This window comes from Physeter macrocephalus, chromosome 5 (assembly GCF_002837175.3).
Source record: "Physeter macrocephalus isolate SW-GA chromosome 5, ASM283717v5, whole genome shotgun sequence".
NCBI classification, from domain to species: domain Eukaryota; kingdom Metazoa; phylum Chordata; class Mammalia; order Artiodactyla; family Physeteridae; genus Physeter; species Physeter macrocephalus.
This window is the reverse complement of record NC_041218.1, coordinates 6,954,799-6,980,982: the sequence shown is the minus strand read 5'-3', so window position 1 is coordinate 6,980,982 and position 26,184 is coordinate 6,954,799. Positions and strand designations below refer to the sequence as shown.

General features: G+C 43.8%; 3 non-coding genes across 3 annotated transcripts; all 3 read right to left on the bottom strand.

Moving 5' to 3' along the window:
• Window positions 1-7,176: 7,176 nt before the first annotated feature.
• Window positions 7,177-7,248, bottom strand: TRNAC-GCA (transfer RNA cysteine (anticodon GCA)). The gene has a single exon. It is a non-coding gene; the product is annotated as a tRNA-Cys (tRNA).
• A 1,664-nt stretch (window positions 7,249-8,912) lies between these two features.
• TRNAC-GCA (transfer RNA cysteine (anticodon GCA)) lies at window positions 8,913-8,984 on the bottom strand. Its single transcript has one exon. It is a non-coding gene; the product is annotated as a tRNA-Cys (tRNA).
• A 9,063-nt stretch (window positions 8,985-18,047) lies between these two features.
• On the bottom strand, window positions 18,048-18,119 carry TRNAC-GCA (transfer RNA cysteine (anticodon GCA)). The gene has a single exon. It is a non-coding gene; the product is annotated as a tRNA-Cys (tRNA).
• Window positions 18,120-26,184: the final 8,065 nt, after the last annotated feature.

The window sequence follows — 26,184 nt, the reverse complement described above, 5'->3', positions numbered from 1 at the left end:
TTTTTTTTTTTTTTTTTTACGGTACACGGGCCTCTCACCGCTGTGGTCCCTCCCGCTGCAGAGCACAGGCTCCAGACGCGCAGGCCCAGCGGCCATGGCCCACGGGCCCATCCGCTCCGCGGCATGTGGGATCCTCCCTGACCGGGGCACGGACCCGCGTCCCCCGCATCGGCAGGCGGACTCCCAACCACCGCGCCACCGGAGAAGCCCTACAAATAAAATTTTGAATACAATGCTCAACATACAGTCAAGGATAACTATGTGCACGGGGAAGCAAAATGCCATCAGTGAAAATCAATAGAAGCAACAGATCACATAACTAAACACGGGGACTTTTTTATTAGAACTGTCAGAAACGCACTGTAAAATGACAGTGCTTGCTGTGTTCAAGGAGAGAGAAGCCAAGCTTGAATATTTCAGTAGGAAACTGGAAAGCATAAAAAGTGACTACGAAGATTTGAAAAGAGAACAACCTAGAAAAACTTTTTTGAGTTTTTAGAAATTTTATATCTAAAAATCAATAACTAAAATTAAACACTCAATGAATATGTCCATGTTCTACCCAGTGAGTAGATTCAGCTAAAGAGAAAATCAGTGAATTGGAACATTGGGAAGAAAAACTATCCATAATAAAGCATGGAGAGACAAAAGTATGACAAACACAGAATAGAGAGTAGTAAATACAGAGGCTACAATGAGGTGGTCTAATGTCCATTTAAATGGAGTCCTGGAAGAAATGAGTGAGAATGAAGTGGATGCAATATTTGAGGAGACAGCCATTGAGATGATTTCACAACTAATGAAAGACATCAGTTCTTATAGTCAAGAGCCCTAATGAATCTCAAACATAATAAGCAAGATGAAATGCATACCTAGAGTTACTGTAGTAAAATTGCAGAAAATCAGAGATAAGAAGAAACTCTTAAAATATAATAGAAAAGAAGACATTACTTTCAGTGGAGTGCCAATTAAATTAACTGAGTTCTCAAGAGCAACAGTGAAAGCCAGAAGGCAGTGGAATTGTGTATACAGTTGGCCCTCAGTATCCATGGGTTGTGCATCTACAGATTTAACCAAGTGCGGAATTAAAATATCTGGAAAAGAATTCCACATGGTTCCACACAGCAAAACTTGAATTTGCCTCACACGGCCAACGATTTACATAGCATTTACATTGCATTAGGTGCTATAAGTGATCTAGAGATGATTTAAAGTATATGGGAGGGTGTGCATAGGTTACATGAAAATACTATGCCAGTTTATATAAGGGACTTGAACATCCATGGATTTTAGTATCTGGGGTGGGAGGTCCTGGAACCAGTCCCCTGTGGATACTGAGGGACTGTGCTGAAACACTGTAACTGTTAACGTAAAATTCTGTACTCAGGTAAAATATCCTTCATGAGTGAAGGTAAAATAAAGACAATTTCAGACAAACCAAAACTGAAAGAATTCATCAACAGGCATGCACTAACGGAAATTCGTAAGGGGATATTCTAAGCAGCTTAGAACTGATCTGGATGGAAGGATAGAGATGTAGGAAGGAAGAAAGAGGCAAAAAAATAGTAAGTATATTAATAAATCTAAGCGAACATTGACTGTATAAAACAGTAACAATAATGAGGTTAAAACAACATATGGAGTAACGTAAGATGGGAGGAAAGTAAGTGGAGTTAAAGTGTTCTAAGATGTTTGTATTACCTAAGAGGAGGGTACTTTGAAAAATAACTATGCATATTGAGTTTCTAGCATAATCACTAAAATAGAACAAGTAGCATTTATATTTTTCAGACTAACGGGGAAATAATGGCATTACAAAAATCTCAAACAAAAAAAGGAAGAAGGAGAGAAAAACAAATAAGTGACACATATTGAAGCACAAAATAAGGTGGTAGATTTGAATATAAAAACATCAGCAATTACATTAAAAGTAAAGAAATTAAATGCCCCAGATTAAAAGACAATGATTATCACATTGAGTTAAAACAACCAACCATGTTTTATTTACAAAAGACACATCTAAAACTTAGGCATACAGAAAGATTGAAAGTAAAAGAAAGAAAAAATATATGACTTGTAGAACGTTAACAAAAAGCAAGTGGGTGTATACTATTATCAGACAAAATAGACTTGAAGACCTGGGATATTATTAGAGATGAGAAGATCACGAATTTATGCTAAAAGGCTGAATTTACCAGGTAGATTAAAGAATCCCTAATTTTTATGTTTCTAATAATATAGCTTCAAAATATGTCAGGCAAAAACTTGACAGAATAACAAAGAAAACAAATCTAGAATTAGAGTGGGAAATTTTTACATACTTTTCTCACTAACTAATAGAATCAGACAAAAGCATCATGAATAATTTAGAATTTTTTGTTTAGTTTCTTTTTCCCCTCAGCTTTATTGAAGTATAATTGACAAATAAAACTAATGTATTTGAAATGTACAATGTGATGATATGATATAAATACATTGTGAAATGATTACTGCGATCAAGTTAATTAACACAGCAATCACCTCACATAGTTACCTTTTCTTTTCGGGGACGGGTGAGAGTGCTTAAGATATACCATCATAGCAGCTTTCAAGTATACAATACAATATTATTAACTGTAGTCAGCATGCTGTGAAGCAGATTCTCAGAACTTCTTCATTGTAACTGAAAGTCTGCATCCTTTGACCAATATCTCCCTGTTTCCCCCTCCCTCCAGCCCCTGGCAACCACCAATCTACTCTCTCTGTTTCTATGAGTTTGACTTTTTTTTTTTTTCCAGTTCCATCCATGTTGTCACAGATGGCAGGACTTCCTTCTTTCTGGCTGAATAGTATTCCTCAGTATCCATGGGTTCTGCATCTACAGATTTAACCAAGTGCAGAATTTAAATATCTGGAAAAGAATTCCACATGGTTCCACACAGCAAAACTTGAATTTGCCTCACACGGCCAACGATTTACATAGCATTTACATTGCATTAGGTGCTATAAGTAATCTAGAGATGATTTAAAGTATATGGGAGGGTGTGCATAGGTTACATGCAAATACTATGCCATTTTATATAAGGGACTTGAACATCCATGGATTTTGGTATCTGGGGTGGGAGGTCCTGGAACCAGTCCCCTGTGGATACTGAGGGACTGTGCTGAAACACTGTAACTGTTAATGTAAAATTCTGTACTCAGGTATATATATATATATATATATATTTATATAAAATAGGTATATATATATATATAGGTATATATATGTATTCTGTATATGTATATATATATTATAGGTATATATATAGGTATATATATGTATTCTGTATATGTATATATATATTATAGGTATGTATATATATAGGTATTCTGTATATATATATATGTATATATACCACATTTTCTTTATCCACTCATCCATTGACAGATACTAAAACAGCATTTAAAGGAATACTTATAGCTTTGAGCAATATACTAGAAAAGAAGAATAAATATAAATAAACGAAGGATCCATCTCAAAAGTTAGGGGGAAAAAACTGGATAAAAGAACACTACGAGGGCTTCCCTGGTGGTGCAGTGGTTAAGAATCTGCCTGCCAGTGCAGGGGCCATGAGTTTGAGCCCTGGTCCAGGAAGATCCCACATGCCACAGAGCAACTAAGCCCGGGCGCCACAACTACTGAGCCTGCGCTCTAGAGCCTGTGAGCCACAACTACTGAAGCCTGCACGCCTAGAGCCCTTGCTCCGGAACAAGAGAAGCCACCACAATGAGAAGCCCTCACACTGCAACGAAGAGTAGCCCCCGCTCACTGCAACTAGAGAAAGCCCACGTGCAGCATCAAAGACCCAATGCAGCCAAAAATAAATAAATTTATTAAAAAAAAAAGAACACTATGAGAAACAAAGGAAATACAAGGAAGAGCAGAAATCAATGAAATGGAAAACAAACACACAACAGAGATGACTAACAAAACCAAAAGTTGGCCTTTGAAAATCAAAATAAGTTTGATTAACTTTTGGTGAAAATGATAAGAAAAATAAGAAAGCAGACAAAAATAATCAAAAGCATGAATTAAAAAGAAAAGCTGGGCTTCCCTGGTGGCGCAGTGGTTGAGAGTTCGCCTGCCGATGCAGGGGACGCGGGTTCGTGCCCCGGTCCGGGAGGATCTCGCATGCCGCTGAGCGGCTGGGCCCGTGAGCCATGGCCGCTGAGCCTGCGCGTCTGGAGCCTGTGCTGCTCAACGGGAGAGGCCACAGCAGTGAGAGGCCCGCGTACAGCAAAAAAAAAAAAAAAAAAAAAGCTGCTTGGGAGATTCGGATTGACATATATACACTAATATGTATAAAATAGATAACTAATAAGAACCTGCTGTATAAAAATTAAAATAAAATAAAATTCAAAAAAAAAGCTGCATTGGGACTTTCCTGGTGGTCCAGTGGTTAAGATTCCACACCTTCAATGCAAAGGGTGCAGGTTCAATCTCTGGTCGGGGAACTAAGGTCCCACATGCTGCGTGGTGTGGCCGGAAAACTTTTTTTTTTTATTAAAAAATTAAAAGAAGGGCTTCCCTGGTGGCACAGTGGTTGGGAGTCCGCCTGCTGATGCAGGGGACACGGGTTCGTGCCCCGGTCCGGGAAGGTCCCACATGCCATGGAGTGGCTGGGCCCGTGAGCCATGGCCGCTGAGCCTGTGCTCCGCAAAGGGAGAGGCCACAGCGGTGAGAGGCCCGCATACCGAAAAAAACAACAACAAACAAACAAAAAATTAAAAGAAAAAAGCTTCAGTCTTTAGGCTTTAAAATAATAATCATAGAACATTATGAAAAATAATGTACAAAAATTTAAATCTATTTAACAAACCTGTATGAAGAACTTACCATGTGGCAGGCACTATTCTATATACTTTAAAAATACTAATTTATTTATCCTCACAACAACTCCACAAACTAGGTACTATTATTTCGTTCATTTCTATTATCATGCCCATTTTATATATGGCAAAACTAAGGCTGAGAGAGTTAAGCAACTTTGCCAAGGTCACTCACTTACGATCTAGAATCTGAAGCCATGAATCATGTTTTAAGAGTCCAAGGACTTTACAACTATGTTATGTGGAAATTTAGCAAGAACTTTAAAAACACTACAAAGCTGACACAAGAAGAAACAGAAAAGATGAATAGTCCTCTAGTTTTAAATAGTAATTTTATTAAAACAGTTATTTGACAGTTTCCCCCCAAAATTCAGATAAGGTGGTTTCACTGGTGATTTTTATCACATACTTAATGCAAAATAACTCTATTTTTGTATAAAAACCTTTCTAAGAATAAAAAAGATGTATACATTGTACAACTTCGTTTGTGAAGCTAGCACAACCTTGATCCCAAAACCCAACAAGGGTAGTATAAAAAAATGTATAGGCCAATCTCACTCATAAATATAGGTACAAAAAATTAAATAAATTATTATATAACTGAATCCACAAATATATGAGAATGATAGCGCTTCATGACCAAGCTTGTTTTATATCTGGAATGCAAAGTGTGTTTAATTTTACAAAAAGCAATTAAGTGTAATTCACCATGTTAATAGACTAAAGGAGAAAAATTATATTATTATCTCAATAGATGCAAAAAAGGGCTGGTTTTGAGAACATTCTACATTGATCCATGATAAAAATTTTTTTTTTGCAAACTAGAAATAGAAGGAAAATTCCTTAATCTGATAAAGACCATTTACAAAATGTGTAGCCCACAACATGCTTTTTTTTAATAAATTTATTTTATTTATTTATTTTTGGCTGTGTTGGGTCTTCCTTGCTGCACGCGCGGGCTTTCTTTAGTCGCAGCCAGCGGAGGCTACTCTTTGTTGCAGTGCGTGGGCTTCTCATTGTGGTGGCTTCTCTTGTTGTGGAGCACAGGCTCTAGGCACGTGCGCTTCAGTAGTTATAGCATGCGGGCTCAGTAGTTGTGGCCCACGAGCTCTGGAGTGCAGGCTCAGTTGTTGTGCACAGGCTTAGTTTCTCCGCAGCATGTGGGATCTTCCTGGACCAGGACTCGAACCCGTGTCCCCTGCATGGGCAGGCAGATTCTTAACCACTGCGCCACCAGGGAAGTCCACACAGCATGTTTTTAATGGTGAAATGTTGAAAGCTTTTCATTTGAAGTCAGAATAAAACAAGATATCTACCATCAACACCTTTTTTCAACATGATCCTGGTGGTTCTAGCCATTATGATAAGATAAGAAAAAGAGATAAAATAAGGATTGGAAAGAAGAAATAAAAATTTCGAATTTCTTAGATGACGTGGTCATCTATGTAGGAAATCTAAAAGAATCAACAAATAAATTATTAGAATTAATGAGCGTTTAGCAAGACTATCAGCATATACCCTCCATTCCCGTACCTCCTTTTTCTCAGCAAAAGTACAACTTTTAAAAAGATACACTAGAAATTTCTGCATTCAAATTTTAAAACTCTAAAGTTAATCAATATCTTCATCTTCTTTCCCAACTACATAAAGACATTTTAATTCTTTTGAGCTTTCCTAAAATATTATTGTTACCTAGTATTTTAGTTCTATCTTTTTTAAAAAAAAACCTTATAAATTAGACATTAACACTGTGTTATATGGACAGCGACTTTTAGATCTACTTGCATATCTACCAGTTTCTTTGTTCAACATTCCTTCTTGCATCTCAGACCTCCTATATGGAATAATTTTACTTTTCTCTAAAGTATATATTATAGAATTTTCTTTAGTGAGCATCTGTTGGCCATAAACTCTCCGACAGCTTGTGTCTGTTCTCGAAGAATGGTTTGGCTGGGAGTAGAATTCTAAGTTGGCTGATATCTCCTCTCAACATATTGCTTGTGTTACTGCACTAGCTTCTGGCTTCCTTTGCAACTGTTGAGAAGTCAGCCAGCAGTTCAACTATTCTTCCTCTGTAGGTGATCTCAGATTTCTCTCTGGCTACCTTCAAAGGACAAAGTCCTCATCCTCAGCCAGGAGATCAATGTACATGCTGGATTGCATGGTAGACCAGGGGAGGGGAGTGGGACAAACACATCATCTGAGCAGAGCTGCCTTGCTTGGATCCGAAGGGTCTTCTCTGCCTCTTTACCTGCTGCAGAAGCCAGATTTAGCAAGAGGAGAGGAAATGGGAACTCCCTTACCACCTTTAGTGACTAAAAGGGTAGGGGGCACCCAGATTTTAACTGGGGACCACTTGATCTGCAGTCAAATGCTCTACCCCTGAGCTATACCCCCTGCCACGTCAGCAAGGTCCAATTAACACCATTCCATGTGCTGCCCCAGTTGCCCCTTCAGAATGGGTTGGCTGAGTTGCCAGACCTGCTTTACTGCTAACTCATCCCCCTGCCTTAGTAGAAGCAGCGGGCTGTTTTCTCCCACAGCTCACAGCCTCTCTACTGTCAGTGCTGGAGGAGGTATAACCTGGGGAGCATTCCCCGAAAGCTGAAAGGTTCTATAGTGACATCTCCATTGTGGTTTCTGTGCTGAGCACCTGAGACTCAAAGTCCCCACTGGCCTGGCCAAGCATGCGACACCTCGAAGAGAGGACACACATGGACCGGATATGGGTCAGAGCATACAGTGCCACACCCTAGGATGCAGGCTGGCCTCTCTCCCATTGTCCCAAATCTCCATATCGTCAACCCTTTCACTGTTGGGTGAGATGAACTGTCTGAAGAAATGACTGTCTCTAAGCTCCCAGTTCGCCTTTCTGTGCTCTGCTCTGTGCTGCTGGGTCTGGGACTCTGTAAACCTCTCTTGTCCTTTGCCAGCTGGCTTCCTGGTTGGTCCTGCCAGCAGGGCTCTGGGGGGACACTGTTGGGCAGCAGCAGGAAGAAGTACTGTCCTTCCTGCCTACTGGGTTCCTGTCCGTGTCACCTGGCTGTGACAGTCCATCCCAGGGGACTGCCACCTGCAGTTTGGTGCTCATAGGGCCAGCTTTGTCATGTCACCTCAGGGACACTAGCACCTCCTTAGGGGTTGGGGTCCCGGATCCACAGAGACCCTGCCCAGGTTTGTAAGATTGAATAAGTTCATCCTCCTCCAGCTGTGTCCACAGCCCGGGAGTCAGAGTGGTTTCTTGCAGGCACTCCCTCCGTGATGCTTTTCCCTTTCACCCTTTCAGTCCTGTGATTTCCAATTGTTGTGGGTTAAATTGTGTCCCCACCCCCCCAAAAAGATGTGTTGAATCCTGGCCCCCAGTACCTCAGAATGTGACCTTACTTGGAGAGGGGCATCAAAGATGTAATTAGTTAAGATGAGATCACAATGGAGTCAGGGACCCTTAATCCAATATGATGGAGTCTTTATAAGAAGAGGAGAGACACACAGGGAGAATGCAGCCATGTGAACTTGGAGGCAGAGATTGGAGTGACGCATCTACACGCCAAGGTCGCTGAGGATTGCCAGCGACCACCAGAAGCTAGGGGGAGGCCAGGAAGGACCCTCCCCAAGAGCCTTCGGAGGGAGCCTGGCCCTGCCCATACCTGGATTTCAGACTTCTAGCCTCCAGAACTGTGAGACAATAAATGTCTGTTGCTTTAAGCCATCTATTTTGTGGCACTTTTTCACAGCAGCCCTAAGAAACTGACGCACAGATTTACATTAAGTGCTTTCTGTTAAAATGACCAGTGCAATTTTTGTCTCTGGACTGGACCCTGAATAATACAGAAATTGGTACCATTGGGATCCCAGGAAACAGACCCTCAAAGAGGGTACTGGGGATCCATTTGGTCTTGTTCTTCATCTTCAAGGCAGGGCCGAGTGTCTGACAGGACTCTGAGTCATAAGGGGTGGCCATCTAAGGTGCTGTAAGCTCCAGCTAGGCTCTCCTTTTGAGGGTGGTCTCTATAAGACACAATATTGTCAATTCAGCTCAAGGAGGAAAAAGGAACTTTCACAGGGGGCACCCGGACTTGAACCGGGGACCTCTTGAACTGCAGTCAAATGCTCTACCACTGAGCCATACCCCCTGCTGGCAAGGGAACCCTGTAATTAACAGACTTCTTTACACGTCCACTCACACACAGCCTGCCCATTCTGACTCAGCAGAGAGCTGTTACTCTCACTCAACTGTACCTGTCCCCCTTTATGTCATAGCTATCCTCCTTTTCCAAAAAGCACCATCATTTCTTGGCACCAGCTTGGAAGGTCACTGAAGGTTCTGTCTGGGACAACAAAGTCTGTACCTGGCTTGATACACAGGCAGAAGATGAAGCTCAGAGACTCATCGGCAGCTTTTCAGTTGAGCCCACTTTCAAATAACCTATGAAGTGGGACGGAGATAAGCATCGCTCCCAGCTCACCTCCAAATCCCGCATCTGTTTAAGGCACTTGAACTGTTTAAGGCACTTGAACTTTCACATCGTTACTTTAGCCTTCTGCCTCACGTGTCTCCTTCCCCACACAGCTCACTTCTTCCTGTCTTCCCTTTAGCCATCCCCTGCCATCCGCGACGGCATCAATTTTCTAAATTTTTTGTTTCTTTGGATTTCTCTCTCATCGCCCAATCACTGTCTTTTGTGTCATTCCCCAGAGGGGTCCAGAGGCTTGGTTGATTCTAGGGCAGGTGTCGGGTTGATGGCAGAAGGACTCGGCATTAGTTAGACGTTGGTGCAAAACCACATACCCCCAAACTCAGCAGCCTAGAACAGTAAGTCTGTATCATATCGTGCGGTTCCAGAGATTCTGGCATCTGGGGGTGGCTTAGCTGGGTGGCTCTGGTTCAGGATCTCTCATGAGGTTGTGGATAAGATGTCAGCGGGGGCTGCATCATCTGAAGGTTTCACTGGGGTGGGAGGAGCCACTCCAAGCTGGCTCACTCACACAGATGTTGGCAGGAGGCCTCTATCCCCTGCTTGATGTATCCTCATGACATGGCAACTGGCTTCCCCCTGTGTCAATCTCATCCCAAAGCACCCTCACAGACCCACCCAGAGTATTGTTTGACCAAGTATCTGGGCACCCCATGGCCCAGTCGGGTTGACACACAAAATTAACCACCACATATATAAGCGTATAATTAGTTTTGTAAGATCTTACCAAACTGTTTTGCAGAGTGGTTGTACCATTTTACATTCCTAGCTGCAATATACAAGTGATCCATTTTTCCTGTATCCTCACCAGCATCTGGTGTTACCACCTTTTTCATTTCAGTCGTGCTGATAGGTGTGTAGTGACATGCCATTGTGGTTTTAATGTGCATTTCCCTAATGGTTAATGATGTTGATATCTTTTCAAGTGCTTATTTACCATCTGTATATCCTTTTCTGTGAAATGTCTGTTCATATTTTGTGCCCATTTTCTAATTGGCTTTTTTGGTTGAATTTTGACAACTTTATGTATTTTGGATACAAGTCCCATTTTTAATACTTTCACATTCAGTAACAGTATTTAGTATTGTTCTGTGTGTCTTTTAAAAACCCAGACGGCATAATGCAAATGTATAGTTTTGCATCTTAAATCCTTTTGCACATGACATCATATTTTTAAGAGTTATCTATGTTGCTCTTGTATCTGGTACATTGAACTTGTGGGACCCAAGAGATAATAATAAAAGCAACATTAGGGCTTCCCTGGTGGCGCAGTGGTTGAGAGTCCGCCTGCCGATGCGGCGGACACGGGTTCGTGCCCCGGTTCGGGAAGATCCCACATCCCGCGGAGCGGCTGGGCCCGTGAGCCATGGCCGCTGAGCCTGCGCGTCCGAGGGAAAAAAAAAAAAGCAACTTCATTTTTGCCTTTCACCGCGGAGCGCCTGGGCCCGTGAGCCATGGCCGCTGAGCCTGCGCGTCCGAGGGAAAAAAAAAAAAGCAACTTCATTTTTGCCTTTCACTGTCCCTTTAAATTTTCTCAGTGAGATATTTCTCTTGCCCAAGTGACTTTAATAATAACACTTAGGTAACAGTCTGAATTCGTAATTAAAATGTCCAGTCTCATGTAATAATCAATACGCTGAAATTGACTTCACTTTTTTTTGGGGGTGGGGGGCACACCGCACTGGACCTTAGTTCCACGACCAGGGGTCGGACCTAGGCCTTCAGCAGTGAAAGCGCAGAGCCCTAACCACTGGACCACCAGGGAAGTCCTGTGAAATCGAGTTCAACTTCTCTCCACCCCTAGAAGTCGGAGAGTTGGGACATGGTTCTTCCTTTCTCTCCTCCACGGTCACTCATTCCCAGCACTTAGGGTGGGGAGGAGGAAGGGAGGGAGGAGAGGATGAGGAGAATAAGAAAGCTCCTCGATCAGTACTGTCGTGAGGTAGGTTTGCTTTCCCTGGGCCTGGCAAGTGTTGGAAATTACTCCTCAGGCATTTCCTCGGGTTTCCTCCGAGGTCTCCATCGGGAACATTCGACTGCTCCTATGACCTGGCAAAACATTTTTCTCCTGGCTTTCCGGGATCTGTGTCACACAGACTCTCTCTGTTGGGGTTCACGACCCATCCTCTTGCGCAGAGTTTGATTTGCTCCAAAATGGCTGTGTGGCCTGCGGGAAATACTCACGTGCCCTTTATCCCCACCCACTCTGGTAGCACAGGCCAATTCCAAAGAGCTGCCGGCTCCTCTCCACCTGCAGAGTTTTGTGCTGGACACACCTCACTGCAAACCCCAACTCCAGGGCACGTGGACCAAGGCCTTCGGTGGACTCTGTGAAACCCCTTTGCTAGACTTAAGAGTGATATTCACAACACATCTCTCCAGAAAAGTATTCCTCACCCGTACCCTGATCTCCAACAACCTGACCCTCTTATACCCTCGAGGTGGGTGACTCATCTGGTTATCAGACCTGACTTTCCAATTTCACTCCTGCCTTTAGTACCTGATACCTATTTCATTTTGGACACTCAGTTAAAACTTCCTTTTAATTGCTTTATTTTATACATTATAAGACTCCAGGAAGTTTTATTTACCTATTCCACTATTAATGGACATACTAAGAATGTTTCCTGTTTTTGCAAATTAACAGTAGTGCTGCGATGAACATCTCCTGATACATTTATGCTAGGATTTCTCAAGGGAATATACCCAGAAATGAAATATCTGGATTGTATGCACACTTTTAATTTTAAAATTACAGTTTTAAATAATTTTAATATTTATTTTACTATTTTGATTGCCAAGATTTTCTCCACAGTGAGTGTACCAATTATACTCTCATTGTTAGCAAATGAAAATAATATTTTCTCCCTCACCGACTTTCGATCTAGTTAAACCTCAACTTGACTTTTGACAGGGGGGTGAAAATGGTGCCTCTATTATTTTAATTAATTTTCATTTATTTGATTTCTAGTAAAGCTGAGCATCTTTTCATATGTTTATTTGTCATAAAAAGAACCTCTTCTGTAAATTGCTTATTCTGTCTTTGTCCATTTTTTCTGTTGGGTTAACTTTTTTTTTTTTTTTTTCTGATTGCTCTATAGGAATTCTTATATATATATTTTTTTTTATTTTAAAAAATTATTTATTTATTTATTTATTTTGGGTTGCGTTGTGTCTCCGTTGCCGCGCACGGGCTTTCTCTAGTTGTGGCCTTCGTTGCGGCGCGCGGGCTTCTCATTGCGGTGGCTTCTCTTGTTGCGGAGCACTGGCTCTAGACGTGCGGGCTTCAGTAGTTGTGGCACATGGACTTAGTTGCTCCATGGCATGTGGAATCTTCTTGGACCCGGGCTTGAACCCGTGTCCCCTGCATTGGCAGGCAGATTCTTAACCACTGTGCCACCAGGGAAGTCCCCTTATATTTTTAAATAATTAAAATTTTTAATTGTGGTAAAAAACACATAACACGGGCTTCCCTGGTGGCGCAGTGGTTGAGAGTCCGCCTGCTGATTCAGGGGACGCGGGTTCGTGCCCCGGTCTGGGAGGATCCCGCATGCCGCGGAGCAGCTGGGCCCGTGAGCCATGGCCGCTGAGCCTGTGCGTCCCGAGCCTGTGCACCGCAATGGGAGAGGCCGCAACAGTGAGAGGCCCGCATACCGCAAAAAAAAAAAAAAAACCACATAACATAAAATTTACCATCTTAGCCGTTTTTAAGTGGACAGTTCAGTAGTGTTAAGTATATTCACAATGTTTTGCAACAAATCTCCAGAAACTTTTCATCTTGCTTATATTCTGGTGCAAATCTATTCTCCACCATATGCGTTGCAAAATTCAGGGTCTCTTGCTAACGAATTTTTGTCATGTAAAACTTTAAATTTTGATACAATCAAATTTATCTTTTATAGTTTGTGATTTTGGAGTTGTGTTTAAGAAAGCCTTCCCTGAGTTATACATATTTTATAAACAATGTTTGTGCCCCCACCCAAATTCATACATTGAAACCTAATCCCTAATGTCATGATATTTGGAGGTGGTGCCTTTGGGGGATGATCAGGTCATGAGGGTGGAGCCCTCATGAATGGGATTAGTGCCCTGGGCGCTAATTTCTGGGTCTGTGGTATTTGGTTATAGCACCCCAATGGACTAAGGCAATTTTATTTTGTATATTCTTCTAAAAGTTTGAGTTTATATTTAGGTCTTTAATCCATCTGGAATTTGTTTGTAATGGAATGAAGTAGGGATCTTATGTGATTTTTTTAGGAGCCAATTATCCCAGCACCATTTATTATATAGTCCACCCTTTCCACATTGGTAACATTATCTAGGTCTTATATTCTGAGGTCATGCTTCATCCAGAGCAACACTGTCCAATATAAATATAATGCAAGCCCCAAATATAATTATATATTTTCTAGTAGCCACATTAAAAAGCAAAAATACTTATTAAAGTTAATTTTAAAGATCTATTTATTTAACCCAAAATGTCTAAAATATTATCACTGCAACATGTAATTAACACACAAAATTAATAATGAAATTATTTGCATTCTTATTTTTGGTACTAAGTATTCAAAAATCTGCTGTGATTGCAAAGGATGCTTTCATGTTTTCTGACTGTGCAGAGCATTTCAAATGCCCTTGTTGTGTATGGGGAATTTCTTTCCTTGCAAGACCCTCAAAAGAGAAGCTAGAAAACTCTGTTCTCCAGGCTCCAATAATGAGAGGTACTCGTGTAAGGTTTGAAGAGAGAAGAGGGAGGTGTAGAGTCTGTTTTGCTCGCAAGGATGGTGTCATTGTCCAGTGTTCAGGGCTTGTTTGGTACAGATGTAGTGCACGTGCTGGTTTCTGGGAAGGAAACTGGCACCTCCACCTGGGCAGCACCAATGCAGTGGTGGTGGTTCTTCATCAGGCCAGTTCTACAGCTTAGCTTGGGGCATTGTTCCTGGAAGGCTCGTCTGCAGACTCTTTTTTCCACCACTCCTACCTAGTGAGATACATATATATATATATATATTTTTTGAGATATATATTTTTAATAAATGTTTACAGCTTAGTCTGCCTTCTGTGGCAGGCACCCAAGGGCCCTGATGGCCCCAGCAGACTAAAGCCTAAAGTGCTTTACTGCTCCAGCCCAAGGATGCTGAGAAACATACCTCCAAGGGCATGAATTCAAGCAGTGAGTTTCCAACTATCTTTGGTCAAAGACTAGCTTTATTTTTAGTTTCTTAAAAAGCTGTCACAGCTCAATACTAGTACATCCGACTTGCGGACTTTGAGACCCACTAAAACCAGAGCTGGCCAGTGTCAGATTGTAGAATTTCTAAGCATCGACAAAGAGGTCTTGGGCTGGTTCCTGGACCACACTTTGAGCAGCACCAGTCTAAGGGCCATGATGACCACGAATTCCTCTGGAATCTAGGGATGACTTTATCACTGTGCTAAGTTAGTTATGTAAGACCTCTGTAGAACTGCCTTTTCCAGCTGCTAGAAGAATCACACTCCACTAGTTAGCAACTGCATTCAGCTGCTGGTAACCAATTAGAAATGAGAGTGGCTATTGTGCTCCTCAGTACAGACTCATTCACCATAGTACCATGCATTTCTTTTTTTTAATTTCTTTTTTAATTTTATTGAAGTATAGTTGATTTGCAATGTTGTGTTAATTCCTGCTGCACAGAAAAGTGACTCAGTTATACATATATATATTCTTTTCCATTATGGTTTATCAGAGGATATTGAATATAGTTCCCTGTGCTCTACAGTAAGATCTTGTTGTTTATGCATCCTGTATGTAATAGTTCGCATCTGCTAATCCCAAACTCTCAATCATTCCCTCCCTCCCTCCCCCCACCCCCGGGCAACCACAAGTCTGTTCTCTATGTCTGTGGGTCTGTTTGTTTCTTAGACATGTTGATTTGTGTCGTATTTTAGATTCCACACATGAATGATATCATATGGTATTTGTCTTTCTCTTTCTGACTTACTTCACTTAGTATGGTAATCTCCAGGTCCATCCATGTTGCTGCAAATGGCATTTTTCATTCTTTTTAATGGCTGAGTAATATTCCATTATATATATATATATACACACCACATCTTCTTTATCCATTCACCTGTCGATGGACATTTAAGTTGTTTCCATGTCTTGGCTATTGTGTACAGTGCTGCTGTGAACATAGGGGTGCATGCATCATTTTTTTTTTTTCCGGTACGCGGGCCTCTTGCTGCTGTGGCCTCTCCCATTGCGGAGCACGGGCTCCGGAGGTTCCCTTCTCCCCACACCCTCTCAGCGTTCATTATTTGTAGACTTTTTAATGATGGTGTGAGGTGGTACCTCATTGCAGTGTTGTTTTGCATTTCTCTAATAATTGGCAAGGATGAGCATCTTTCTGTGTGCGTATTGGCCATCTGTATATTTTCTTTGGAGAAATGTCTATTTAGGTCTTCTGCTCATTTTTCGATTGGACTGTTTTTTTTTAATTGAATTGTATGAGCTGTTTGTATATTTTGGGAATTAAGCCCTTGTTGGTTGCATCACTTGCAAATATTTTCTCCCAGTCTATATGTTGTCTTGTACCATGCATTTCTGATGTGAAAGAAAGGAAGTTCTTGGGGGAACTTCCAGGCAAGGAAGAATACAAATGCACACGGTCCCCTGGGCTCTCTTTAACCTGCAGAGAGGTGGGCTTGAACCAGGCAGAGCTGGGCGCACCAGGGAACTTGCATCCGTAGAAAGACTTTTCTCCTGCACTGCTTTACCTTGTTACAGGGGAGCTGAGAGGGCCTCCCATTGACTGTAACAATGGGAGGTTCCTGGTGTAGGAAATGGCCTTGTTAGAGGAGCCTTTTTTAAATGAGTAACTAAGATCTACTGAGCTAGGTGCTTGAAAAGTTGTTGATGGGGAAGGGGCATGAGTCTCAGAATCATCTGGATTTGTGTCTTCTCTGAGGTATAAACAGGCTAGAAATGTCTGTCTTTCTTTTGAAAAAGAGTATGTGGAGGTGAGCAGACCAGGGCTGGCATGGTCACTCCAGGGTGTCTTTAGGGACATAAGCTCTTTTTATCTCTGATCAGCCTTCCCTTAAATGTGGGTCCCATTCTCAAGGTTGACTCATGGTCCAAGTTGGCAGCTGGCACTCCAGCCATCACATCTATGCTCCAAGTAGGAAGCATGAATTAGGCCAAAAAGGGGACATGTCATGTTTGTCCTTCTTTTAAATTTTCCCAGAACTCTTGTCTGATGACTGCTTCTTATCACTCATTTACCTCCCCTAGCCAATGAGAAGTCAGGAAATGTGGTCTTTTAGTTGGGAACGTAAATGCTCAGTATAAAATCAGGGCTCTATTACTAAGCAAGAGGGAAGAATGTATTTTGGGTAGTTAACTCACTAGCTCTGCACATATATTTATACACGTATGTGTGTGGAGCACAGTTTATGCTTATTTTTGTAAAGGGGATAAAATATGGACAATATCTAGGGTCTGTATGTTACATAACTCCAGGGACAATGTGATTGGTGGAGTTGTGTAATATACAACCTGTGGGACTGTACTTGGCTGCCCTGGCAATAACCATCATCTTCCCAACCTTCCATCTATAAAGACCTATCATATGAATGCCTGCTGTTTTTCAGAGCTAATACAATATTTTGCTCAGTTGATGAACTGGTATGTTTTCACTTCTGTTTGATTACCAGGAAACTCAGAGATACATTTTGCATTCAGCAGCAGTAGCTTCTCCTAACCTGGGCTCTCGGGAATAATAAATTTACATCCTCTCTCAAATGTTCAGTTCTTGCCTTATTTTTTCCCTTGAATTTTTAAAATTGTGGTGAAATATACATAGCATAAAACTTATCGTCTTATCCATGTTTAAGTATACGGTTCAGTGGTATTAAGCACATTCATAATGTTGTACAACGATCACCACTATCCATCTCCAGAACTTTTTCATTTGCCAAACTGAAACTCTGTCCCCACTAATCAAAAACTCCCCATTCCCCCCTCTGCCAGCCCCTGGTACCCACCAGCCTTCTTTCTGTCTCTATGATGTTGACTACCTCATGTAAGTCAGCCCTTGCCTTTTTTTAAAAAAAAATTTATTTTATTTTTATTTATTTTTGGCTGCGTTGGGTCTTTGTTGCTGCACGCAGGCTCTCTCCAGTTGCAGCGAGTGGGCTCTACGCGCGTGGGCTTCAGTAGTTGTGGCACGTGGGTTTCAGTAGTTATGGCTCACAGGCTCTAGAGCGCAGGCTCAGTAGTTGTGGCGCACGGGCTTAGTTGCTCCACGGCATGTGGGATCTTCCCGGACTGGGGCTCGAACCCATGTCCCCTGCATTGGCAGGCGGATTCTGAACCTCTGCACTACCAGGGAAGCCCAGCCCTTACCTTTTAATACTTGCTCCATTGGTGGACTTTTTATTGCATCTTTTACTGCAAGCTGCCTCAGATCCTATTTTTTTGAAGCTAGCTTGGTAAAAACAAATAAAATCAGGATGGTAATAATTAGGCACAAGGGAGACACAGAGAAAGCTTAGGGCAGACTTCCTCTGCCCCTCCAGGAAATGAGTATGGTTGAGGAGGTGAAAACGTAGCTCATGAGAAATGTCACAGGAGGAATACTGAAGTCTTTACCCCTTGTTGGAAATTTAGATTCCATGAGGCTGGGCCTCCCCAGAAGAAGGAGGTATAACTTCCACTGGAGTGAAAAACAATCATGACAGAGGGGGCACCTGGACTTGAACCAGAGACCTCTTGATCTGCAGTCAGATGCTCTACCCCTGAGCTATACCCCCAGCTGCCTACATCTTTTTCACAAGGCACTTCCATAGTTGCGGTCTTTCCTAAGCTGTGCTCTCACCGTCTTGTGTCTCCCCGGGGAGCTTCCTGAGCTGCTTCTCTGGGCACCCACCTGCACACCTGTCAGAAGTGCTCTCCTTCCTCAGGGTCTGCGTACCTATGCCCGCCCAAACATCCCTTTTCCCAGGGCACGTCTCAGCCCCGTCCCTTATTATTATTATTATTATTATTATTATTATTATTATTATTATTACTGAATACAGGAGGAACTCTACCCAGCCCCTTAATATCTAAGATGCTTCATTTCTTTTTTCTTTTTCTTCATCTCCCACTCTCTGTTTTGGTTTCCTTTCCCGGGCACCAAGGCCTGGGACCTATGGGAGGCTGTCAGCGTCTTGACTTACCCCAGGAGAGGCGCCTGGCCAAGAAGGCTGCAGCCCCAGCTTTCCAGGGGAAGAGTGGGCAGGGGTGAGCCCAGAATTTGGCATAGCCACAGGGCCTGGCATGGGGCTTGGGCTTACTTCTTCTGGAACTCACACAACCCCGGCTGTACAGTCATACATTTGGTAGTATTGAGCCATCATTGCATTTCTGTCTGAGTCTTTCGTGGTTATGTTGTACCATACAATTGGGTATGATTTTCTGCCATTTCATTCAGATTATTCTGAAGTGAGATTGCCCTTCCCCGATAGAGGAGGGTGGTTCTTTGGTCAAGGGTATGGGAGTAGCTGTGCCCCTGCTAGACCCTCCAAACAAGCGCTCCATTTGTAGGAGAACGTAGGCCCATCAAGCTTCCAAGACTCCAGGCACATCCAATGAGGCGCTGAATGTGACAGTCTGCCTTTCTTGGGAAAAAAAGGGTTAAGAGTGTTGGCAAGTGGATGATTTTTTTCCAGGATTATACAACAACACTGGATGAACACGAACGTACATCTTGGCCCACTTCTCTGATGATTTCCCTAGGATTGATTCCCAGGAGTGAAGGTGTCAGGCTCCGAGGGGCTGGCTGGGTGCTGTGGCTCAGCAGTCACCAGACCCCGGGGTCCTGCGCTCCGCCCTTCACTTCCCAACCCCCACGGCCCTGCCCTTCGCTGGAGCCCTCACCTGGCAGCATCTCAGTGAGGCCATCAGGTATGGAGCCTGGCTCCCAGCCCTGCAGCACCAGACCCCTGACTCTGTGATGCAACCCGGCTCTCAGGACCTCCCTAATCAGGCTCTGAGAGATGGATGCATAATAAGCCAGAATGCCCTCGAGGTTACCTGGGAAACCAAATTAGCTATCAGAAAGTTGCTTCCCGAGGCTGCAATCAGAGCAAAGGGGAACTGAATGCTCTTGAGGGTTTCTCAGGCCAGGGAAAATTATTATGCATTATTCCTGTTCCAAAGTCCCATTCCTTCTTTAGAGGCCAGAACACTCACAGTCACCGAACTGGGAAGCGCCGTGTGTCCTCAGACATCCTTCCTAGATCACTGCACCCTGTCATCCCGCTTCCTGAACGTGCCCGTCCCTCTCCTCCATCTAGCCTCTCAGCCCTGCGATCTGCTCAGTGTGGACAGATCTTAATCCACAGATTGAGGGATAGAAGATAACTCTACAGAACAACTGGATCTCTATTTTGTGTCCCATCCTCCTGAGTGGCAGAAATTTAACGAGTCAACCTCAGGACTCCCCCAACGCCCGCGCACCTAAGTCCTGAAAGGGCTTTCCGAGTACCGCATTGCCGGGGGGTGCGGTGGGCATCTGGTCCTCCGTGTCGTCTTGACCACATTGTGACCTTCTGGTCCCACGCTGGTCCCCTCTGCGTCTCCTCCCCGGTTCCCTGGCTCTCCCGGCCACGCCCATGCTGCGCCCCGCTGCTGGCACAGAGTGGGGGCCGATCTTTATTCCCCGGATCCCCCAGCACCCACACTGTTGGAATTAGAAAGCTGAGTACCGACGATATGCATTCTACAGGGTCATCCCTTCCCTGTGTTGTTAAAGGCACAAAACCTCCCCGGCTGGATGGGGGAGGGGGGGAGAGCATCCTTCGAGGGCAGGAAACCTTGGTTACCAGCTGTGTTAAGACCCAGCTTCCTAACTGGTCTCTCCGTCTCCCCTCAATGACCCCATTACTCTCTCCATACTTCCAAGACGGCTCTTGCAGGGGTCTTCCTAGGACAAGGTACTAAACACTTGCCGTGAATCATCGCGTTTCATCTTCACATCCACCCTATGAGATAGGTATAATTATTATCCCCGATTTACAAATAAAGAAACGAAAGCTTAGAGAAATTCAGTAACCCAGATAGTCTAACTCCAGAACTAAAACCGGTGACCATATTGCAAGAGTTCTTTCTAAAACACAGATTGAATTGGGTCTCTGCCTGGCAGTGCTAGATAAAACATCAGTCGTTCCTTACTGTTTGATTTCCTTCTAGACTATTTGGGAGGTAGGAGCTCATCACCCACTGCTTTGGGCTGTTAGGTTGTGATACCCACTGATGAGGTCAGAGCTCACTTTTAGTGGTACCCCAGTCTGAAGAAGTCACTCTGGACCCCCTTCTCATAGACACGCCTCTCATGGGCAGTCCTGCTGACGGCCGGTCCTACGCACGGCCTGCTGACTCTAGTTTCCCCTTCCTGGGGTGATACTATCTTCAAGTTTCAGGGGTATCAACATCCTGAATGTAAATAAAAGTGGGGCATTCTAGAAGCTGGAGGTAAGCATTTCCCCCACTAATCTCTGGGCAAGATGAGCCATGAAGCCGACCCCTGAGGCAGGGGCCCACCTGGCCTAACAGCAGAAGAGCTGGATGCTCTCCCAGGTGTCATACATCTGTCACCTCATCTGTGCTGCTGGTGATGCCGTTGAGGTCGCTAAGGAGCCAGAAACCATGGTGACCGGTTCTGGGAGCGTGCTTCTTCACTTCACCTTGCTTTTTAGCAAAGTTCCTTTTAAAAGTGTCAGCCTATCTCCATGGTGCTAAGAGGAAAGAGGAAAGGACGTTTTCCCCTGCACACACCAATACAACGTTTATTAACGTAAGATACACAACCAAATCGGAACCAGAAAATGAAAACAGTGCTTTTCATTTGGGGGGCATAGTTTCCTTCTGTTGTAGATTTTAAAATGTGCCTATGAAAAAGGAATTTTTAAAAACTTTTATTATGGTAAATCTTAAATATATACAATAGTAGTGGTATTTATCAATTTATCATCCAGTGTATTGGTCAGGGTTCTCCAGAGAAACAGAACCAAATATATATATATATAATATATTATATATATAATATATAATATATATATAATATATTATATATATATAATATATTATATATATATAATTATATCTATAATATATCTATATCTGGTAGAGAGAGAGAGATTTATTTTAAGGCATTGGTTCCCATAATTATGGAAGCTAAGAAGTCCCATGATCTGCCACCTGCAAGCTGCAGACCCAGGAAAGCTGGTGCTGTAGGTCCAGTCCTGAAAGTGGAGAGCTGATGGTACAAGTTCTAGTCTGAGGCAGGAGAAGACCAATGTTCCAGCTCAGCGGTGGGGCAGAGCCAATCCTCCCTCCCTCTGCTTTTTGCTCTCTTGAGCCCTCAGTGAATTGTATGATGTCCACCTGCACTGGGGAGGAGGATCTGCTTTACTTAGATTTTTACTGACTCAAATGCTAATCTCATCTGGAAATACCCTCACAGACACACCACAAAATCATGTTTAACCAAGTATCTGTACGTCCTATGACCCAGTCAAGTTGACGTGAAATTAACCATCACGTTTAACACTTTTCAACATGCCCGATCTTGTTAGATCTAGAGGCTTGATCAGATTCACATTCCGTTTTTTTCGCAAGAAGACGATCACCAGAAGTACTGTGTTCCTCCTTTGTATATAAGGATGCTTGCTCATCACGTCTGCTTGGCTCTCTTTTTGTGAAATTAAGGTTAACTGGTGTGTTGAGGTGTTATTAACCTCATTATAAATGCCCCTGTCAAACATTCATCTCATCGTCTTGGCAGGCATTGGTGATACTTGCTTATGCCCATTTCCTCGTTAGGAGTTGCAAATGGTTTTATTCAAATTCTCCACCTTTATTAGCTTGAGCTTCTTTTATAAGGAAGACTTTTCTTTATCAACTATTTGGTTCTGTTTGGAATATAGTTCATATAGAAGACGTAGAACAAATGCTTCATTCTTTCCTTTTATTTACAAGTTTTCAGAATAATGAATTGATCCCTTAGCAACCTGTAAATTTGACAGTGAGGGCTCCAGTAGTCTGAGAATTTCCTTATTTTCTTTATGGTGTGAGTGTGAACCTGTGTGCGTGTGTGCGTGTGTGTGGGCGTGTGTGCGTGTGTGTGTGCGCGCACAGGCAAAATGAAATTGCCAGGCTGAATGGGCTGCCAAGGAGATGCCTTTTTTTTAAAAAAATAAATTTATTTTGATAAATTTATTTATTTTTGGCTGTGTTGGGTCTCTGTTGCTGCTTGTGGGCTTTCTCTAGTTGTGGCAAGCGGGGGTTACTCTTCGTTGTGGTGTGCGGGCTTCTCATTGCGGTGGCTTCTCTTGTTGCGGCGCACGGGCTTCAGTAGTTCTGGCACGCAGGCCCAGCAGCCGCGGCTCGCGGGCTCCAGGGCGCAGGCCCAGCAGCTGTGGCACACGGGCCTAGCTGCTCCGCGGCACGTGGGATCCTCCCGGACCAGGGCTCGAACCCGTGTCCCCCGCATCGGCAGGCGGACACTCAACCACTGCGCCACCAGGGAAGCCTTGAAAATGTATCAAGAAACAAACAACAGTTCGAGCCCATCGTCAGGGCGCTTCTCAAGGTCCGCCTCCGCGCGGTGTAAGTACATCTGCCACTAGCTTAACCGACTCGAGCAGGAGAAAAGTGGGTGAAATGAAGTGCCACGCGGGAAAGGGTCTGCATTCCTAAAGCTCGGGTCAATTCCAGGGGCCACCCCTTCCTTCTCGATCCCCGCGGCTCGCTGGGATTTCCCTTTTACTCTTCTCGGAGCGGCTTTGGGCCTTAGGGGTGGGGCCCGTCTCGGCGCTCCCGCTCTCCGCAGAGCCCCGAGGTCCCCTCTGCACCGACGGGTTCCCAGCATCAGGATCTGCACAAAGAACGCGCACGCGACGGGTCGGGGGGACGGGGCCGGCCAGGCGTGCGAGAAAACAAGAAAACCAGAGCGGCTTCGGCCCCAGAGGGACGGTCTCGGGGCGTGCAAGGACGGCGCCGGGCCGCCCGCTCGGTAGAGAGGCCTGGCGCGCTTTGCAGAAGCGCCCGCGCCGCAGAACCCCGGCTTCGGGCACAGCCCCCTCCTGGGCGCGCGACGACGGGCCCCCCGCCACCACCGAGAGGCCCCGCGTTCCTAGAGCGGCCGCGGGCGGCCAGGTGCGGCGCGGCGGCCTCCGGGCCTCCCGGCTCCGGCCGCCAGGGGGCAGCACGGCCCGGCCGCGGCCCCACGTGGCGCGGGCGCTCGAGCGAGGCCCAGGACCCGGCGTCCGGCCAGCGCGCGCTCAGCTGGTTCGGCCGGTTGGTGAGTGGAGGCTCGGCTGAGGAATTTGAAAAAATTCAGCTCGCTATAAATTAAATTTTAAAAATGACATACATTTATTTAAAACGTAAATATATAAATCTATAGAAATCCAATTTTTAATTTAAAAAAAGAGAGGTTTTTTATTAAGGCCTAGCTCCATCATCCTGCAGCACCGCTTACAGAGCGCCTGGGAGACAGAAGCTGTCCCTCCCCATTTCACAGGTGCTGACTTGGGGCCCCGATCTCTGAGGGAGTCGATGAAGTCTCAAGAAGAGATGAAGCTGGGGTTCGGCGAGGGAGGCTGAGGACGGGCATGGCAGTTCCCTGGGAGCCGGGAAGGGCTCTAAGGATCCCCAAGGAAGTGTTCAAGTCTTGGCGATGTGTGGCCAAGGGTCCTGGGGGCTGTAACTTGGCCTGATGATCCCTTGTCTCCACAGTGTAAGTGTTTGCTGTAAAAATAACTTCTGTAATCCTGGCAGCTTCTGACAGGGCCTTTCTGGACATCTGTGCTGCTATTTCCTTCTGCCTTCCAGGGATTCTTGGTGGGTGTCAGCTCTCTAGACTTCACTGGTGAAGTCACAGGGACTCGCCATATAACCTGATATGAACATCTGCCTGGTAATGTAGAGGTTATAGAGAATAGAGATGCATGTACACCCTAAAAGGAAGAAATAAACTTAAACCCTGTGCCCTGTCAAAGGTGTAAGCATGGAATGTGTCAGTGGATAAATTAAACCCACAGAGTTTGGACTGAGACTGGGAAACATTGAAGCAAGGGAGAAGGGTGGGTAGGACTTGCCCAGGGCAGGGGGTGGGGTTTGAAGCAGCTTCCTCTTCAGAAACCCCTCAGGGCAGCCCCCAGGGCGGGGGAGGGCTGAGCAGGTGGGTTTAGCAGCTACCCCTCCCACTCCAACCCCAGCCCCTCTGCCTCTGATTATTTTACATATTTAGCTTCTGAAAATGGTTTTATTTAAACAAGGGATTCTGGGGCTAAAAACAAAACGTTGAAAACACTGACAGATGAAGTGCAGAAAATTTGGCTGATCATTATAAATTTGATGAAGATTTTGTGTCCTGACTCTGAAAGAGATTCTAAAATATAGTACTATAGATTTAGTTTCTACAGAGAGGTGATGAACTCTTCCAAACAGCCCACTTAATTTCACAGGTATGGAGATGGTTAAAAGTCCTCATACTGGGTAGCAAATGAATTTCTTCTGGTACATTTACAGATGAGACTTAATACTTCCTCTTGGAGAAATAACGGGCTCATTCAATTCTGAGATAAGTTCTTATTCTTTGGAACTCAGAAGTTCCCTTTACAGTAAGAAAAAACAACAGTGCTATTTTCATTTTGGGGAAAAGGGTTTTAAATTAAATTCTGAAATTCAGTTATATGACAATAACATACTCATGCGAGTTAATCCTTTTGGTAAAATGAACACCCAAGCATGTTTGTATGCAGTTTAGTTTATGCTTGCTCCAAGACTCTGAAGAGCTGGCACAGATCTGGGCAAGAAAAATGTGTCTATTTCTTCTCAGTATGTCTACCATTTGAATTAAATATACTGGCGTTATTTGGATATTGACTTGCTTTTTTAGTAGTACTCTGAAACATTTGAGGGTTTTTTTCCCCAAACTTATTTCAAGATGTATCACAAACCTTTGGCTTGGTAAGGCATTGATTAATTCAGGATAAGCTAAAGTGGGAAATGAATAATAATTTTAGTTGGACATTTGTTACATTTGTTATTATTAAATTGTTTAGGGGTAGCTTTGCAAACCAGCTTACTGCCTTTACTTTTGGACAAAATTAATGTGACCATTTTCAGTGATGATGATCAACCCCCATAAGATAAAATTTTTATCTTAGATTTTAGAATTTGTATAATTGACCTGCAGAAAATTTGGTCATGGAACTGTATGGTTCTTCGATCATACCTTCAGTGGAAGAATGGCAAATGTCATGCTTCATAACCTGTTTAATTTTCTTAATTGAATTGAGCTTAAATCCAATCAATTTCAATCCTTTGAGGGCGTATCTTTAGTATTTGTGTATCTGTAAACAAAGAACTGATTGAATGTAGTTCTTAAAAAGCTTTTATGCTTATTAGACTATACTGATTCTAAAAGGAAACAATCTGTTATCCCGATATTCATTATTTAAATAAAATTGCTAGTGAGGATAGAAATTTTCATTGGTACATTTTGGCATTAAAATTCAACTTTTCGGGCTTCCCTGGTGGCGCAGTGGTTGAGAGTCCGCCTGCCGATGCAGGGGACGCGGGTTCGTGCCCCGGTCCGGGAGGATCCCACGTGCCGCGGAGCGGCTGGGCCCGTGAGCCGTGGCCGCTGGGCCTGCGCGTCCGGAGCCTGTGCTCCGCGACGGGAGGGGCCACAACGGTGAGAGGCCCGCGTACCGCAAAAAAAAAAAAAAAAAAAAAAAAAAAAAAATTCAACTTTTCATTACCCTAGTTAATGGTCAGTAGTGATGCTCCTATCTTAACATCCTCGAGTTATTTTGAGAACTT